We start from the raw sequence: 9,042 nt of genomic DNA, 5'->3' as shown, positions 1-9,042 counted from the left end.
CAAGAAAAGTGATTCTGTTTTTGAATCAGTGGTTAGAAACACAGAGTTATTTTTGTTGTTTATTTTTCTAAGTTGGACATAATTGCTCCCAACAAAGGCTGATTGTGACCTTGTGTTTTATGGTTACTGTGATGTCATGGTACAGCTATATAATGTCATGCATTAGGGGATCATAAAGAGATCTGAATAAGTGAACCAGGCAATTCTAGATCACTGAAGGATGCAAATTAGGATTTATCGTTGAAATCTTTGTCTTTTTTTTTTTTTTTTACTGTCCACGCCATCAGCATTTATTTATTTTACAACAGTTGCAAAACAAGATTTTCAAACTTACATTAAATACTCTTGTTGATGGAAGCATGTAAGGGGTCTTACTGTAGGAGGAAACTGGAGTACCTGGGGAAAATTCATTTGGACAGGCAGGTGACCCCATGTCCTATGTTCATTGTAAGAATTGAACCTTGGTGCCTTGGTGAAAGAAGAGTGTGTTACCACTGCACCACCAAAATTGCTTGAACACGAAGGAAATTTTAGATGTAGAAGACAATTTTGATATATTTGATAATGTGAATGTCATTTTCTTAGAAAGCAATTAATTCTGAATTGATTGGACAATGTTTAATATAATAGTTTGTTTTATATCCTTTTGATGTTTTCAGTGACTCGGTAAGATAACGTGTATGGGGCCAAAATTTATCATACATTTATGGATTGAGATCTTACCAGGGACTGCCAATCACAGCATTATCACAATAATTTGTTTTTTTAAATCTCCTATTACTGTATTGTAATTTGATCCACAATAATACTCTGACTTTCTATACATCAAGTCATTACTCAATTAAAACTATGTTACATTGCTGTGGGTACAGTTGGTCATAGTTGTGGGGTGATTTAGTCTTGTTCTTTTCATAGTCACAGCAAGCATGTCATAGTGGATCAAAATCAGAGGAAATGAATTTTATATACTATTAAACATGAATTCCATTGTACAGACATGTGAGAAATTTAATCTTTGTGATCTAGCCAAAAGTGGGACCACCATGAACAACAGCCCAGTTAAACACCGGTACAGTAATGATGAGTGTATTTTATTAACAATCAGGATTCTTTAGTCTTGACAGTACAATGGTATTCATACTAAAGATGTCCTCGATATTTTTTTCCAATGACATTTTATACATTCATCAAATATTCTTTATCAAATTCACATCATTTTCATCATTTATCTTCACACTAAAATCATGCAAATGATTTTAACATTTGTAAGGGTTAATACAACTCCCCTCTTTATTGAAGGCACATAGCCTGTTGGTCAGAAGATTTCAGGATACATGTGAAAAAATTATATAAAAAAAGCCTAATGTCTGTTTTCTTCAGTTCTCATTATCCATAAATATCTTGAAACTTCAACTGTGAAAGTTGAACATTTTACATGTATTCATTTTAATATAAGTTGTAGTATGAATCAGAATGTGCGTGTACTACAATAGGTTCATGTCTGGTAATAACCCTGCCCACATCTGTTGCAGTTTTGATAGAAATACTAGCAACTATTAAAGCGTTACCATGAAATATGCCCATCTCCCTACTTTGTACCATATCTTTTATATGTTAGCCCCCTGGGCTCACTGCAGAATGTACATGGTAAAAACTGTATAGTTCAATATACTACACAAGAATTCTGGGAGTGAGCAGTATAGGAAAGAGGTAGCTGTAGAAATTTTTCTAGGTCTCACTGTCTGTATTGGATGTTATAATTGAACTCTTTTTTATTTATGATTATTGCTTAAACATTTTCATATCAGAACAAGAATAAACACAAAACATGTTTTATGATTAGATTATATATATTAATTCATCTGAAATAGAGTTTCTGTCATATTCATCTCACATGGGCTGCGTTAAATACTGGTACAGTAGGTATTGTCCACTGTGACAGAGTTTGACTCAGGAGTACCTCTGGTACAGTAGGTATTGTCCACTGTGACAGAGTTTGACTGTCAGGTGTACCACTGGTACAGTAGATATTGTCCACTGTGACAGAGTTTGACTGTCAGGTGTACCACTGGTACAGTAGATATTGTCCACTGTGACAGAGTTTAACTGTCAGGTGTACCACTGGTACAGTAGATATTTTCCACTGTGACAGAGTTTGACTGTCAGGAGTACCACTGGTACAGTAGGTATTGTCCACTGTGACAGAGTTTGACTGTTAAAGTACTACTGGTACAGTAGGTATTTTCCACTGTGACAGAGTTTGACTGTCAGGAGTAGCACTGGTACAGTATGTATTTTCCACTGTGACAGAGTTTGACTGTCAGGAGTACCACTGGTACAGTAGGTATAGTCCACTGTGACAGAGTTTGACTGTCAGGAGTACCACTGGTACAGTATGTATTGTCCACTGTGACAGAGTTTGACTGTCAAAGTACTACTGGTACAGTAGGTATTGTCCACTGTGACAGAGTTTGACTCAGGAGTACCACTGGTACAGTAGGTATTTTCCACTGTGACAGAGTTTGACTGTCAGGTGTACCACTGGTACAGTAGGTATTGTCCACTGTGACAGAGTTTGACTGTCAAAGTACTACTGGTACAGTAGGTATTGTCCACTGTGACAGAGTTTGACTGTCAGGAGTAGCACTGGTACAGTAGGTATTGTCCACTGTGACAGAGTTTGACTGTCAGGAGTAGCACTGGTACAGTATGTATTTTCCACTGTGACAGAGTTTGACTCAGGAGTACCTCTGGTACAGTAGGTATTGTCCACTGTGACAGAGTTTGACTGTCAGGTGTACCACTGGTACAGTAGATATTGTCCACTGTGACAGAGTTTGACTGTCAGGTGTACCACTGGTACAGTAGATATTGTCCACTGTGACAGAGTTTAACTGTCAGGTGTACCACTGGTACAGTAGATATTTTCCACTGTGACAGAGTTTGACTGTCAGGAGTACCACTGGTACAGTAGGTATTGTCCACTGTGACAGAGTTTGACTGTTAAAGTACTACTGGTACAGTAGGTATTTTCCACTGTGACAGAGTTTGACTGTCAGGAGTAGCACTGGTACAGTATGTATTTTCCACTGTGACAGAGTTTGACTGTCAGGAGTACCACTGGTACAGTAGGTATTGTCCACTGTGACAGAGTTTGACTGTCAGGAGTACCACTGGTACAGTATGTATTGTCCACTGTGACAGAGTTTGACTGTCAGGTGTACCACTGGTACAGTAGGTATTGTCCACTGTGACAGAGTTTGACTGTCAAAGTACTACTGGTACAGTAGGTATTGTCCACTGTGACAGAGTTTGACTGTCAGGAGTAGCACTGGTACAGTAGGTATTGTCCACTGTGACAGAGTTTGACTGTCAGGTGTACCACTGGTACAGTAGGTATTGTCCACTGTGACAGAGTTTGACTGTCAAAGTACTACTGGTACAGTAGGTATTGTCCACTGTGACAGAGTTTGACTGTCAGGAGTAGCACTGGTACAGTAGGTATTGTCCACTGTGACAGAGTTTGACTGTCAGGAGTAGCACTGGTACAGTATGTATTTTCCACTGTGACAGAGTTTGACTGGTACAGTAGGTATTGTCCACTGTGACAGAGTTTGACTGTCAGGTGTACCACTGGTACAGTAGATATTGTCCACTGTGACAGAGTTTGACTGTCAGGTGTACCACTGGTACAGTAGATATTGTCCACTGTGACAGAGTTTAACTGTCAGGTGTACCACTGGTACAGTAGATATTTTCCACTGTGACAGAGTTTGACTGTCAGGAGTACCACTGGTACAGTAGGTATTGTCCACTGTGACAGAGTTTGACTGTTAAAGTACTACTGGTACAGTAGGTATTTTCCACTGTGACAGAGTTTGACTGTCAGGAGTAGCACTGGTACAGTATGTATTTTCCACTGTGACAGAGTTTGACTGTCAGGAGTACCACTGGTACAGTAGGTATTGTCCACTGTGACAGAGTTTGACTGTCAGGAGTACCACTGGTACAGTATGTATTGTCCACTGTGACAGAGTTTGACTGTCAAAGTACTACTGGTACAGTAGGTATTGTCCACTGTGACAGAGTTTGACTCAGGAGTACCACTGGTACAGTAGGTATTTTCCACTGTGACAGAGTTTGACTGTCAGGTGTACCACTGGTACAGTAGGTATTGTCCACTGTGACAGAGTTTGACTGTCAAAGTACTACTGGTACAGTAGGTATTGTCCACTGTGACAGAGTTTGACTGTCAGGAGTAGCACTGGTACAGTAGGTATTGTCCACTGTGACAGAGTTTGACTGTCAAAGTACTACTGGTACAGTAGGTATTTTCCACTGTGACAGAGTTTGACTGTCAGGAGTAGCACTGGTACAGTAGGTATTGTCCACTGTGACAGAGTTTGACTGTCAGGAGTAGCACAGGTACAGTATGTATTTTCCACTGTGACAGAGTTTGACTGTCAGGAGTAGCACTGGTACAGTAGGTATTGTCTACTGTGACAGAGTTTGACTGTCAGGAGTAGCACTGGTACAGTATGTATTTTCCACTGTGACAGAGTTTGACTGTCAGGAGTACTACTGGTACAGTAGGTATTGTCTACTGTGACAGAGTTTGACTGTCAGGAGTACCACTGGTACAGTAGGTATTGTCTACTGTGACAGAGTTTGACTGTCCACAGTACCACTGGTACAGTATGTATTGTCCACTGTGACAGAGTTTGACTGTCAAAGTACTACTGGTACAGTAGGTATTTTCCACTGTGACAGAGTTTGACTGTCAGGTGTACCACTGGTACAGTAGGTATTGTCCACTGTGACAGAGTTTGACTGTCAAAGTACTACTGGTACAGTATGTATTGTCCACTGTGACAGAGTTTGACTGTCAAAGTACTACTGGTACAGTATGTATTGTCCACTGTGACAGAGTTTGACTGTCAAAGTACTACTGGTACAGTATGTATTGTCCACTGTGACAGAGTTTGACTGTCAGGAGTACCACTGGTACAGTAGGTATTGTCCACTGTGACAGAGTTTGACTGTCAGGAGTACCACTGGTACAGTATGTATTGTCCACTGTGACAGAGTTTGACTGTTCACAGTACCACTGGTACAGTAGGTATTGTCCACTGTGACAGAGTTTGACTGTCAAAGTACTACTAGTACAGTAGGTATTGTCCACTGTGACAGAGTTTGACTGTCAAAGTACTACTGGTACAGCAGGTATTGTCCACTGTGACAGAGTTTGACTGTCAAAGTACTACTGGTACTGTCAAAGTACTACTGGTACAGTAGGTATTGTCCACTGTGACAGAGTTTGACTGTCAGGTGTACCACTGGTACAGTAGGTATTGTCCACTGTGACAGAGTTTGACTGTCAGGTGTACCACTGGTACAGTAGATATTGTCCACTGTGACAGAGTTTGACTGTCCACAGTACCACTGGTACAGTAGGTATTGTCCACTGTGACAGAGTTTGACTGTCAGGAGTACCACTGGTACAGTAGGTATTGTCCACTGTGACAGAGTTTGACTGTCAGGAGTACCACTGGTATAGTAGGTATTGCCCACTGTGACAGAGTTTGACTGTTCACAGTACCACTGGTACAGTAGGTATTGCCCACTGTGACAGAGTTTGACTGTTCACAGTACCACTGGTACAGTAGGTATTGCCCACTGTGACAGAGTTTGACTGTTCACAGTACCACTGGTACAGTAGGTATTGTCCACTGTGACAGAGTTTGACTGTCAAAGTACTACTGGTACAGTAGGTATTGTCCACTGTGACAGAGTTTGACTGTCAAAGTACTACTGGTACAGTAGGTATTGTCCACTGTGACATAGTTTGACTGTCAAAGTACTACTGGTACAGTAGGTATTGTCCACTGTGACAGAGTTTGACTGTCAAAGTACTACTGGTACAGTAGGTATTGTCCACTGTGACAGAGTTTGACTGTCAGGAGTACCACTGGTACAGTATGTATTGTCCACTGTGACAGAGTTTGACTGTCAGGAGTACCACTGGTACAGTAGGTATTGTCCACTGTGACAGAGTTTGACTGTCAGGTGTACCACTGGTACAGTAGATATTGTCCACTGTGACAGAGTTTGACTGTCCACAGTACCACTGGTACAGTAGGTATTGTCCACTGTGACAGAGTTTGACTGTCAGGAGTACCACTGGTACAGTAGGTATTGTCCACTGTGACAGAGTTTGACTGTCAGGAGTACCACTGGTATAGTAGGTATTGCCCACTGTGACAGAGTTTGACTGTTCACAGTACCACTGGTACAGTAGGTATTGCCCACTGTGACAGAGTTTGACTGTTCACAGTACCACTGGTACAGTAGGTATTGCCCACTGTGACAGAGTTTGACTGTTCACAGTACCACTGGTATGGCAGATAATCCTGTTTACAAAATCTGTTGCTCTAATGCTATAGTTATGCGTTTACATAGAATGACTTTCTACTGTTCATTGTAGACTGTCTGCCTGGATAATAATATAATAATAGTAATTTGTGGATATATTGTACTTTCACTGTGTAACAGCTGTTTCTCCTTTAAAGATATTTGATAACAATAAAGGTTGATTTGATCTCTTAAAGATCATGAATTATTTTTCATAATTTCATTCCATCATTTAAAAATGGTAAAAAGACAAAATCTTTTGGAAATATCAACATTTATAGTAAGCATCGATGGAGTGCATCCTGCTTTTTCATGAAAATCCAATGGCTGATAAAATTGCCTCAGTATTATAATACCATATAGTTTTTTTACTTCCATGGGTCAAAATTTTTCAGGATATAAACCATATAGCTGATCATTTTCTTAGGTCAAAATTTTGGTAATTTTCTCTGAAGTCAATCACATTTTAACGATTTGAACTGTCGCAATCTGGATGTAAAAAGGTATTTAATACACACATGTCACATTATTTCATGGATTAAATTTTTCGCGACCAAGATACTGTACTGTGAAATAGTTAAAATATGATTCACGATAAAATAACCGTCTAAAAGGTAAATGATAGTTGTAGCAGGTTACACATGATAAAAATATTGCTAAACACTGACAAGAATGGGCACATCTGCATGCTTCATTTTACTTTTAGTTATTTTGATTTTTATACATCCATGTTACTCAATAAATTATGAGATTTTCTTTTAAGAAGCAAACTGTTTTGTTTTCATTTCTGATGCTCACATAAAATGTAGGCTTTGGTGACGTGAATTCAAATATGCATGTTCAAACATTAGCAGGCATTATGCAAATGACATAAACACACAGTCCAGCCTTTACTGATGACTTCATACTGATTCTCTAAAAGTACAAATGGTAATCTTGACCTTGATCTCACAATCTGAAACTTGAACTTGTCAGAGGTATTGTGGTCCATATAAATGTGTGAAGTTTGATATCCCTCAGGGAGTGAAACAACAAGAGGGCTTATATTGATTCTCTTATAAAGGTAAAGGTGACCTTGACTCTAGCACCCTGAAACTCAAACTTATACAAGATCCTCTTTAAAAAAAATTCTTGAGGATCAAACTAATGGAGCATTGATGATGATTTTCTGTAATGTAAAAAAAAAGTGAATACATTGACCATACAGAAACCTACACTCATCAAATATATCTTTGTCCTTTAAAAGTATGTGAAGTTTTCTCAAAAAGGTATTATCCTTCTCCTATGTTAGTTTTGATTTTCACAATTAAACCAGGGTAAATCTTACGTTGACAGTTATTATATCTACCCAAGTACCAGTTGTCACCTAAACAGAAGGATCATCCTTCAATAAATACACTGTATCTTCATTATACAAGTCAGGCTTAAGTGACTCTAAACCAATCCCTAAATAATGTAACATTTGATTGGTCAATTCATTTTTCAATTATCTCAATAAAAGTACAAGTACACCTCTTGTCATAATGTATCTGAAAAAATTCTAATATCAATAAGGTCCAAGTGACATCTTCCTTTGAAATGTAAATGTTAATTCAAGTTATCAAAATTGTGACAGCTAGTTGAGAGCATTAGAAAAAGACATGAAACAAATAAGAATACAAAACGCACTATTGAATGTTCAATATTTATTATTCCTAATCAAACTTTATTAGTTTTTACATCCAGAATACAAGAAAAAGTAGAACAGAGTTCCTTTCTGGAAATATCATTACAATAATACTTAATATCGGATCAACACTCTTATTTAAGGAATTTTGGGGGGTAATCCCTGGTGTGATGTCAGTATAACTGGTATGATAACTGTTTCTGTAAAATTATCCCTGGTGTAATGTCAGTATAACTGGTATGATAGCTATTTCTGAGAAATTATCCCTGGTGTGATGTCAGTATAACTGGTATGATAGCTATTTCTGTAAAATTATCCTTGGTGTGATGTCAGTATTACAGGTATGATAACTATTTCTGAGAAATTATCCTTGGTGTGATGTCAGTATAGCTGGTATAATAGCTATTTCTGTGAGATTATCCTTGGTGTGATGTCAGTATAACTGGTATGATAACTATTTCTGTGAAATTATCCTTGGTGTGATTTAAAGTTGACTGATCAGATAACTATTTCTGTGGAAATATCCTTGGTGTGATGTCAGTATTAATTGTATGATAGCTATTTCTGTGGAATTATTCTTGGTGTGATATCAGTATTACTGCTATGATACTTATTTCTGTGAAATTATCTTTGGTGTGATGTCTGTTTGACTGGTATGATAGCTATTTCTGTGAAATTATCCTTGGTGTGATGTCTGTTTGAATGGTATAATAGCTATTTCTGTGAAATTATCCCTGGTGTGATGACAGTTTTACTGGTATGATAACTATTTCTGTGAAATTATCCCTGGTGTTATGACAGTTTTACTGGTATGATAGCTATTTCTGTGAAATTATCCCTGGTGTGATGTCAGTATAACTGGTATGATAACTGTTTCTGTAAAATTATCCCTGGTGTAATGTCAGTATAACTGGTATGATAGCTATTTCTGTGAAATTATCCCTGGTGTGATGTCAGTATAACTG

This window comes from Ylistrum balloti, unplaced genomic scaffold, assembly GCF_031769215.1.
Source record: "Ylistrum balloti isolate Yb309-2 unplaced genomic scaffold, AGI_CSIRO_Ybal_v1 Utg370318, whole genome shotgun sequence".
In the NCBI taxonomy this organism is placed as follows: domain Eukaryota; kingdom Metazoa; phylum Mollusca; class Bivalvia; order Pectinida; family Pectinidae; genus Ylistrum; species Ylistrum balloti.
This window is presented reverse-complemented; position numbering follows the sequence as displayed.